General features: G+C 40.6%; 1 pseudogene; it reads right to left on the bottom strand.

The window, feature by feature from the left end:
* Positions 1-10,443: 10,443 nt before the first annotated feature.
* On the bottom strand, positions 10,444-11,292 carry Rnps1-ps2 (RNA binding protein with serine rich domain 1, pseudogene 2; annotated as a pseudogene).
* Positions 11,293-11,607: the final 315 nt, after the last annotated feature.

Below are 11,607 nucleotides of genomic sequence, written 5' to 3'. Positions count from 1 at the left end.
TCAAAATCATATTTGATCATGATGCTGGAGGACTTCAAGAAAGACATAAAGAACTCCCTTAGAGAACAAGTAGAAGCCTACAGAGAGGAATTGCAAAACTCCCTGAAAGAATCCCAGGAAAACACAATCAAACAGTTGAAGGAATTAAAAATGGAAATAGAAGCAATCAAGAAAGAACACATGGAAACAACCCTGGACATAGAAAATCAAAAGAAAAGACAAGGAGCTGTAGATACAAGCTTCACCAACAGAATACACGAGATGGAAGAGAGAATCTCGGGAGCAGAAGATTCCATAGAAATCATTGACTCAACTGTCAAAGATAATGTAAAGCAGAAAAAGCTACTGGTCCAAAACATACAGGAAATCCAGGACTCAATGAGAAGATCAAACCTAAGGATAATAGGTATAGAAGAGAGTGAAGACTCCCAGCTCAAAGGACCAGTAAATATCTTCAAAAAATCATAGAAAACTTCCCTAACCTAAAAAAAGAGATACCCATAGGCATACAAGAAGCCTACAGAACTCCAAATAGATTGGACCAGAAAAGAAACACCTCCCGTCACATAATTGTCAAAACACCAAACGCACAAAATAAAGAAAGAATATTAAAAGCAATAAGGGAAAAAGATCAAGTAACATATAAAGGCAGACCTATCAGAATCACACCAGACTTTTCGCCAGAAACTATGAAGGCCAGAAGATCCTGGACAGATGTCATACAGACCCTAAGAGAACACAAATGCCAGCCCAGGTTACTGTATCCTGCAAAACTCTCAATTAACATAGATGGAGAAACCAAGATATTCCATGACAAAACCAAATTTACACAATATCTTTCTACAAATCCAGCACTACAAAGGATAATAAAGGGTAAAGCCCAACATAAGGAGGCAAGCTATACCCTAGAAGAAGCAAGAAACTAATCATCTTGGCAACAAAACAAAGAGAAGAAAAGCACACAAACATAACCTCACATCCAAATATGAATATAACAGGAAGCAATAATCACTATTCCTTAATATCTCTCAACATCAATGGCCTCAACTCCCCAATAAAAAGATATAGATTAACAAACTGGATACGCAATGAGGACCCTGCATTCTGCTGCCTACAGGAAACACACCTCAGAGACAAAGACAGACACTACCTCAGAGTGAAAGGCTGGAAAACAACTTTCCAAGCAAATGGTTGGAAGAAGCAAGCTGGAGTAGCCATTCTAATATCAAATAAAATCAATTTTCAATTAAAAGTCATCAAAAAAGATAAGGAAGGACACTTCATATTCATCAAAGGAAAAATCCACCAAGATGAACTCTCAATCCTCATCTTTGGTTGGTTTATATACAAGTGTGCAATTTCTAGGCTTGAAAGTAAAATGATGCTACCTGGTGCTGGATAGAGGAGCCTTATTTTTTATTATGGCAGCTTGCTATTTTTGTAACATGGTGATTTGGTTGAACACAATAAAGTACAGTAGTAACTGATCTCCCCTTCTTCCTGGATGAGTGAGGAGATGATTAAATGTTGATGTCAGCATCCTTGAGCATATTCAGATGAGCTTCTGCTTCTGTTGAAAAGGATGCTGTGTTTGATTGTGGTCCGAAGCTTTGAAGCACTACTTGGCATCTCCTTCCTTGGAGGTCTCACTGTTTAAACATAACAGATTTGATAGCTTGTTGGCAGGGTGGGGTCCAGCTTGTCTCCACTAGGTCATCTTCATATGAATCCGGTGGTTATACGGTTTTGTTCTAGGGATATTTCATTTTTTTAATAACGGTTTTAGCTGACATTCATGGAGAGAATGGATCCTTAGAACTGTGCCACTAGTGAAAGGAAATCCTGTCTAGAGTATGTTTCTTTACAAAGCTGTGTCACACCATCCTTTGGGCCCTCTGCTGGAGAAGTAGAATCAAGTCTCAAATAATGCCTTTTAAATTGTATCCTCTAGTATTATAGATGTAGGACAGTACTGTATCATACCTCTGTGGATGTAAAATAGCTTGTACCTGCTTTATGATACGTAGTGGTGACCGTGCTTTATCAGAGCTGTTTTTAATGATGTTGCTCAGAATGTTTTCTTTCCAGATGATGATTGAGAAGCTAATTTAAAAAAAAAATGGTGCCAGGTACCACAAGAGTAACAGAACTGTGCTGTTTTCTCGGGTTTTGTTTTTTTACTTTTTTTTTTTTAATGGAGTGTGCTGGATGTCTCTACAGTTTTGTTCAGATGACTGCAGAACCTGGAAAAGCTGTTGCTGCTGTTGATGCATAACACACTGCTATTATTGGTCTTTTTATATAAATATAAATATAAATATAAATATATATATACAGATATATAATTTGAATTTTTTGAAACTTTAGCTGTGCTGTCAACTTTGGAAAAAAGTATCCCCGTTTACTGTGTTGAGTTGGCACTGTACAGAAATTAACAGCCATATTGGTCTAGAAATGTTGAACTTAAGTTTTTTCCATTTGTACAGGGGTAACACACTGTATTAAATATGTAAGGTCTTATCTACGTGGGTTTGATTACAAAAACTAATAAAGTATTCTCTAAATTAAAAAAAAAAAAGAAAACCAAACCTGAGAGCAATTCCTAAGAACTTAGACAGGCAAATATATGTATTCTTTTTTTCCCCCCGTTAAATCCTAAGAGAATTGGACAGAAGCAAGTTAATCTTGTCTCCACTTGAGATTGTGCTGTGCTATTGAGATGTAAGGGCAGTTTGGTTTTGTTTGCTTGAGAGAAATGCCTTAGTTTCTTTCCTATTGCTGCAAAAAAAAATGCTCTTATAAAAACAGCTTAAGGGAGAAGGGTTGTCACTGCTCACAGTTCAAGGGCAGGTCCTTCTCACTTCAATGAATATAATCAAGAAAATCTCCTACAGATGAGCCCAAACGTGCATCTATGATAGGATTCCAGATTCTGCCAGATTTATAATTAACACGATCACAGGAAACAAGAGTATTTGCCAGATCATTTGTATTTAAACTAATTACCACTGCCGTCGACACCATCATTAGCAACATTGTAACAGGAAATATTATTAGCTTAATGTTTTTAGGAAGAAACATCTGACAGAGAGTACAGCCCGAAGGTTGGGTCGTATGATATGCACCAGTGCATGAACGATACACTACAGAAAGTATCCTTTATAAGATGGGCTGTGTGTACAGATACATATATAAAATAGGGTTTTTGAACATTAGTTACATTCAGCAAATTATTACTAATTAGGGCCATATTTCAAGGGACTAAGGTAAAATTATACATGTTCAGTTTTTAGGTTGTGTTTTTGAGGATTTTTTTCATATATTTTTAAATTATTTCTAAAAATTTAATACAGTATGTATTGATCATATTCAATGTTGGCACACACCTTTAGTTCGAGCACTTGGGAAGCAGAGGCAGGAGGATTTCTGAGTATGAGGCCAGCCTGGTCTACAGAGTGAATCCAAAGACAGCCAGGGCAAAGTGGAGAAACTTTGTCTCGAAGACCCGGGGGGGGGGTGCAATACCAATAGCAACAACCACAACCACCACAACAAAACTCCTCAAAAATGGAGTCCATTTTGCGTTGGTCAGCTACTCCAGTGAGCCTGCCCTAAAGTGTGGTTGATACAGCTACACACCCAGTGACACTCCGTCAGAGAAAACAAATTTTTTTCTCTTAGCAGATATCAATTGCAAATAGTTTCTTGGTTATGGATGAAACTTTATAGCCACGTACTCTTCTCAGGGGTGGAATTTTGTTTAGCATGAAATTGCCAGGCATTTTGTGCATGTTGTCTTAATCTCTGTGTGTCATGTGTTCACGTATGCATCAGCTCTGCAGTGTCTGGAAGAGCTTGGAGTCATTCACCCCCTCTGGTTCCTACAAATCTTTGCCCTTATGCATAGATCCCCGAGCCCTTAGGGGGCAGGGTTGGTGAAAACATCCCACTTAACTGAGTGCTGCACATTGACCATTTATGGGTCTCGGCATTAGCTTCCATCTATAGCAAAAACAAAGTTGTCTGATGTGGATTGAGCAATGGCTAGGATATAATATCTAGGGATACAGCAATTGTAGTGACAATTATGAAATTTTGGGTTCTTTAAAAAACACAGAAATATTATACGAATGTGCTTTTATTTTAATCCTAGGTGTAGGGTCATGAAATTGCTTCAGACTGTCCTCAGTAGCTAACCATGATTTGCTTCGGTAGTTTTGCAGCTGCAGATAATTTCTGGGATGGTGTGACATTTGGAATTCTGGGAATTTTTTAGAGGGTACATAAATGTGAGGGCCCCGAGAGGTGGGGGGTTGTTGTTGGTCATTTAGGGAGGTCGTTTGCAGTTTGTTCATAGGTGTGATCAAAGAAGAAATAAAAGGAAAGAAATGAGATTTGGGGAACCCTCTCTCTCTTTCCTCTCTATCCTCTTTCTCTTCTATCTGGCGTTAGAAAGTGAAATTGGGAGGATAAAGGGTGGGAAAAAGAAAAACCCACAAGGTAGCAAGACCAGCTACAAGCAATATTTCATTAGAAGTTACTTTATGGTTATGTTCCTTAAGCAGAATAATGTTAGTTTTTCCCTAGGGCCCAAGATCTATCTAGCCCCAAATTCTTGGCTTCACTTACAATGTCAGATATAAGCCCCATCTCATGGAGTGGGCCTTAAGTCCAGTTGAGGTTTCTGCGTATTCCTGTAACAGCTGTGCTACCATGGCGGCCGTCTATCTTGCAGGCAGGTCACTGTAGTGTGTGTCTGCAGCTGGACATATCAATGATGACTTTTCTTCTCTGGTAGCATGCGGAGTACATTCTAGCACCAAGCTTGTCAGTAGGGGTGAAGCTTCTACTTGAGCACCAGGTAGAAATCCCTTTCTTTGAAGACAAAAACAAGAGGATTCAGCAATAGGGCACTACTGTCAGGTTGGGGATCGTACCCAACAGTCTTCTCAATAGACTGAGATGCTTGGGGTGTTCTATGGAACTCCGTTAGTCAAAGATCCAACAAAATTTAACCCATTCCCAGCACTGGAAGTTCGACTTGGTGGCTTCAAATGTCTATCTTGCACGTGGTCTCATTGTTTTGAAGGCTCCATTTAGTTCCCTTACATCTATGTATATATTTTCAGAGGCTTTTACAGTAGTAGGTTCCCACGTAGCTTTCCAAAGGCCTTAATGAGAGTTTTCCACCCCTATACTCTCTCTTTTGTTCTCCTCTCCCATCTACCTCCCCATTCTCCTTCCTATTCTGCTTTCTCCTTTGTCTCCATAATACTACATTCTGTTTCTTTGGAAGATCTTTTCTCTCCAGTTCCTTACTGGGTACCTACCCTTTGTAATTATTCAAACTGGAGCAAACATATCAAGAGCTTGAGGGATAATATTATATATAAAGAAAACATTTAATATTTGTCTTTTTGAGTCTGGGCTACCTCAGGATGATTGTTTCTAGGTTCATCCATTTTCCTGAAATTTCCATTGCTCTAACTGGCTGAATAATATTCCACTGTGGAAATGTACCTTATTTTTATTTTACATACATCATTGATGGACATCTAGGCTGTTTCCAGTTTCTTGTTATTGCAAAGAGAGCAGCATGAGCATGAATGGGCAAGTATTTGTGTAGTAAGATATACAGTTATTTAGGCATATACCTATGGGTGTTATACTGGATCTTACGGTACCTGAGAGAGAACGGAGTGGAAGAATAGAGAGAAGGCGTGGGTAGCCTACGTGGGTCCAGCCAAGTGTGGCAGCTGTGGGTTCACTGGCTGAGTGCTGAAAGCTGGTTGGTGTCATACATAAATGGTAGACTTATGGAGGAGTTAAAGGCAGCAGCCTGTAAGAACTAGTGCAACCTGGAGGCCATACCATGAGCTGAGTCACCAACTCTGTAGGTCTTAGGTGTAACATGCTACATACATTTGGATGAAGATTTACTACATAACCACTAAACCACCTGGCCAAATGTGGACTAGCATTCTAGAAATTTTAGACTATTCAATGGATTATGGAAAATAATTTGTAGTAAATAGTCTAGATTTGATCATAAGTTAATTCAGTCAGAAATCAAACTGATTTATGGATGAAAACTAAATATACATACTTAGTACATTTTTACCAGCATTTTAACCAAGCAAGTAATTTACTTTGACACTAGTTGACAAATATTGTCTCATACCCATGAGCTTATCTGTAATACCAAAATCATGCTACTTATGAGGTACCAAAGGCTTGCTAATTAATTTAACAGTGAACTAATTATAAATAGCTTTTTTTATAATTAGTCCATAGTGGGAGGTTTTGTTTAATTTACACCAAACATGTCCATCATTAGGTATCTTTTGGTCTTAGAAGCAATCTAAACTTTCCTGTTATAAGGGACCAGTGAGACTCTACTCCCCATGAGAAGAGGACTACAGCAAAAGCTGATTTTTTTTAAATTCATTCATTCAATGGATTAAACCCCCAGTATGTGTCAGGAACTGCTAAGTCCTGGTGTGACAGCAGTGATAAAACACATGAAAAGACATATTTTCAATGGGAGGCATGGCAGAATCAAACCAGAACAAAACAGAAAAAAAGAAAACTCAACAATCGCCCACTCAAATAAATTTATGAGATAATGTCGGATAATATGAGTCGTGAGGTAAAATCAAGGAAGAGAACAGCATGATGGGTAATGGTTAAAGCTACCATGGAGTAGATAAAAGCTCTTGAAGGACTGTAATGGAGAAGGGGTGTGGGAACCCATAGAAGCTTCTGGGAATAGCCGATATACAGACCTTGGTGGGGAATGTGCTAGAACTTACCTAGAGGCACAGTTCTGGAAAAAGTGTGGGGAAAGACAAAGATACTGAAGAGGGAAGAAGTAAGGGTACTCAACACTCTGGGCCATGGTGCCTACTTGGGAAGTGAGAGTCTTTGAAAAATGTGTTTTGAGGTCTTTTATTAAAGTTCAAGGGAATGAATATTATTGTAGTACACTTCCCTACCTTGAAGGGATAAAAAAGAAATAGGATTTAAAAACAAAAGTTAGTTACAGAAATATGAAGAAAATTTACATTTCTGAACCAGATTTTGCAAAAAGGATATCATTTTTGGAATAATTTATACAGAAAATCTATAAAGTTTATTCAAAATGTATAATAAATATCCCCCCTCCAGCTTTCCCTATTGTGAACATTTTATCTGCTGTTCCTTGGAGACTGAAAGTCTATCTTCCAGGGAAGCTCCTTAAGACAGAAAGTAAACAACTCAAAATAACTTCAGGAAGTCCCTGAAACGGAACAGACTCACCAGCTCCTTTTGCCCCTAAGAGTAAACAATAAAAACTACCGAGTATCACTCTCAGACATGCCAAACTACAAAGAAGACTCGGCCAGACTAGCTGCTTGGAAGAAGCAAGAGCTAGCTCATGAACTGCCTAGAGGAGTCACTTAGAAGGAACACTTTACACTCTATTCATCCAACTGTCGGGCTGTGTACAATGTTCCAGGTTTACAGTTTCTGTGAGTGTCACCCATACTGAGGTGAGCTTTGGTGATGCAGCTGTCTTTGAGTCATTTCTGCTCCTTTAAGTAACCCCTTACCCATATTCATGTAAGTTATCCCAATAAAAATCATTGGTTTCCCCAACTTGGGCTTAGGTAGTGTCCATATTTTGGTCTGTCATGGGATCCCTCTCTGAAGAGAATAGATATGTGTATGTGTTGTGTATTCCTGGAAAAAGTCTTGCCACACACCACATTTTCCAGTGTTCACCCCAATGCTATTGACTGAACTAGTCACTAAATTTCAGCACTTCTTTGGATTTTGTTGGTTTCCCCATCCGAGTCCTCTTCTGTGGTCTGGTAATGGTACAATGTTACAGGTGTTGTCATGCCTCCCAAGCCACATCTGGGCTGTGGTCTTTCTTATTCTTCAGGACCTTGCCTGCCTTGAGGAATCAAAAAGAAGGAACCTTGTGCAATCCTTGAGGAATACTAGTAAGGAATGCTCCCAATCTGTGGGTTTTTCTTGCTTCTTCCAATATTAGACTTGGTTTTTGAGTCTTTAGGATAATCCTGTAGAGCTTCCTTACTAAGGAACACTGCTTACTGCAGGCAACAAGGGTGGCTGAACCTTTAGGAAAGCATTTCTCAACCTATGAGTGATAAGGTTTTTACAGTGGTTACCTAAGACTTTCAGAAAACACAGACATTTACATCATGATTTATAACACCAGCAAAATTACAGTTGTGAAGTAGCAATGAGAATAAGTTTATGGTTGAGGTTACCACAACAGGAGGATGTCTATTAAAGGGTCGCAGCATTAGGAAGGTTGAGAACCACCAGTCTATGACATCATCGTAATGTGAGCACCATTTGATTAAGATAGGTTTGCCAGATTTTCTTTTCTTTATGCCAAATAGTTTTTCTTTTCCCTCACTCTTCTTTGGAATCCAACTCACTCTGGGGAGATGACAGGAGTTAAATTTTTTGGAATGCTTCAAATAGATAAATAACACAATTCTATTTATGCTTTTAAAGAGTGAGTGACTGACAGCAGAACATTGGACAGACAGACTGAATAGCTTCCAGTGGGAGCCCAGCTGTTGGAATTGGGTTTTATGGAGGAAAGAACACCTACAAGTTTTATGCTATTTCTGCTTCTTCCTGCTCCTTCCCCAACTGCAAGGGCTACTGGCTGTGATGGATATTGTATTTTTTGACTAATTATCGAATCACTTCCTGGGAGGACAGTGTTAACCGTTCACAATTAGAAAGATTAGAAGATTAGAAGATTGCTGATTGATTCATTTGCATTCTTAAAACAAACTTCTAAGCTCCAAAAGTCTCAGATGTCAAAGGGGAAGAATTAGCATACAAAACTTAAGATAATCTAAAAATTTCAGGGCTGAGGAAGCCAATGTCTTCAGCACTTTGAATTTTCTGGGTCTCAATTTAAGTCCTATAAAAAGAAAAAATACGGCTTTAATTTTTTTCCTCTGTGCACATTGAAATTTATGTTCTTCCTTCCCCAATGTAAAAACTTACTTTAGTGCTACACAAGGGATGGGACAGTTTTCATGAGCCATCCAAAAGGGTCCCTACCTGGGATGGGGTCGACAACGGCATCCTGGGAAGAAGGAGGTTTAAATCTCAGAGCTACCCTGTGGCTATGGATGTGGGTGTAGACAAGGGAGTCTGGCATCCCACAGGCAACTGTTTTAAAAATAATATTCTCCCATTTCAAAGCACGATAAACTGAACTCCAGGTAGGCAGGGACAAAGGTTGTCCATCTACTCCTAGATCAGCCCTCTAAGGCAGCCTGCCTGCTCTGTCTTCCAAACCTGCTTCTTTTTGATTGCTTCTGAAAAGGCTTTGCTGGTCCTCAGCCAGCTGGCTCATTTTCCAGCCCATGGAGTTCTTTCCATTGGTTCTGCCTCCTCTCTAGGCTGTACTGAGCCACATGCATGAAGGAAAATATCACAGGGGCAGTCGAGCATAGAAATACAGAGGAAAGGATACCACTTCCTTCTACCCAGTTCTGAAGGTGCTGGGAAGAGCAGAAGAGAGGATAGCTGTAAAAGGCCTTGGACAGGCAGTGTTTAAACAAACGGTAGGGAACATAGTGTAGTTATTTCCGAGGGTCAGTCTTCCCCCTTGTTCTCTCCCTGTAGTAGGCTTGTATCTTATGTCTAATTCTCTCCCTTAGATACTTCAGCTTCTGGACTCATTTCACTTTTCCTTACCTATTGTTTTTTTTTTTCATTCTAACCCTAGGTTTATTCAACAGTCCTTTCACTCTACACAAGTACAAACACAGCTTATCTAAAATGCTACAAAGTTATAAAACTCAAAACAAATTTTTATAGTATTAACTGTACAACAAAAGCAAAGAGGCAATGCACACATTGCCAAGGTTAACCTGTGACATCATCATGAATGGCAGGTGACAATGGGGTGGGCTAGGTTTCATGAGGACCCTATAGAACTGGCTCACCAATGTTAGAAAGTAACAGAGACACAGGGATAGAAAAGACAACCATTTATGGAGGTATCCTTCAAAGGTTTTAACCCTAGAAGTTGAAGGGTACTCAGCAGCGGCCATGGGCAGGCCTAACAGAACAGAGGCTTGGTCCTTTCCACCGGCGTGGCACAGCAAGGGCTTGACTGACTGGTCCTAGGTCATCTGGAAAACGGTGTGCTGTCCTATATTCCAATTGGCTCTGCTACCAAACAGACTCTCAAGAACTGAAGGGGTGAACTTTCTAGCCAGAAAACTACAGGGTACCTCTATGGGAACAGTCCTGAATCAATAGTACCTCTACAAACCAGAATCCTCCTGCAGAGGAAATATCTCAACTGCTGTACAGATCCTCATTTGGCTAGAGAAAAGAACAAAAAAACTGAGTCTGGGGAACATAAGTTACAGAGGTACGGATCCATGTCCCTGCTTATTGGGAGGAGTTGGAGCTGGATCGGCTCTTGTGGTGGCGGTGGCCGGGGGATCGAGACCTCTTTCACATAGGGGACCTGCGTCTCGGGGATCAAGACCTTCTCCTCATTAATGGAGGTGACCTACACCACATGGGAGGTGGTGGAAGCATTCTCCTGGGCGGGCTGAATCGCCAAGGCGGTGGACGAGGCCAGGGTGCCAACACCGCAGTGGCAGTGATCTCTTGGCCATCAATTTGTCCTCCATCCATGTGTTTCAGCGCCTTCTCTGCTTCATCTGGATTCTCAAATTCCACATACGCATAGCCTTTGGATAGATGAGGATGTATCCTTTCTACAGGCATGTCAATCATTTTAATTTCCCTGTAAGTAGAAAATATTTCCATGATATGATCCTTGGTCACATTCCTGGTGAGCCTCCCAATGTGCACTTTGGTGGGTTTAGGTGAAGGGCTCCACCTGTTCCTCTCTTTTTCATCTCTTTTAGCTAAAAAGACAGAAAAATCTTCCCAACTGTCTGTATTTCTGTTGGTTCCCTCTGTGGAAAGCACAGAACACAATTTAGAGCCCATGGCTGTCAGAGGGTAACTCAGAGGACTAGTGGGGGATGCGGTGTGATGTGCATCCTCAGGGATTAATAACTCATGGAGCATCAGGCGATATGCTTCTGGGGACAATGGGGTCCTTGGGGTCTTTGGAGTGTGATAGGAGAGGCTCCATGCTGGGCAGCGCTTCATGAAGGGCCAGAATCTGCTGCTGCCACCACGGGTGTCCTGGAACAAATGCCTTCTGGTCCCCAGCTGCCACTGGCTAGAAGAGAAGCTTGAATGCAAGCCAGCTGTAAGCATTTTGTGGCCTTCAGAATTATGACAGTGTATGTGCCCCCCATCCTTCTCTCTCTCTCTTTCTCTCCCTCCCTGTCCCTGTCCCTGTCCCTGTCCTGTCCCCCCCCCCTCTCTCTCTCTCTCTCTCACACACACACACACACACACACACACACACTGGAATCTATGGTTTAAGTGACTTTCTTAAGAAAACTGTAAGGGCGAATGTTGAAAATCATGCTATATATACTCATTTCTTTAAAGATTAGCGTCTAAGCTAGGCACTGGTGGAGCAGGACTTTAATCCCAGCACTAAGTAGGCAGAGGCAGGCAGTACTT

This window comes from Rattus norvegicus, chromosome 2 (assembly GCF_036323735.1).
Source record: "Rattus norvegicus strain BN/NHsdMcwi chromosome 2, GRCr8, whole genome shotgun sequence".
NCBI classification, from domain to species: domain Eukaryota; kingdom Metazoa; phylum Chordata; class Mammalia; order Rodentia; family Muridae; genus Rattus; species Rattus norvegicus.
This window is presented reverse-complemented; position numbering and strand designations above follow the sequence as displayed.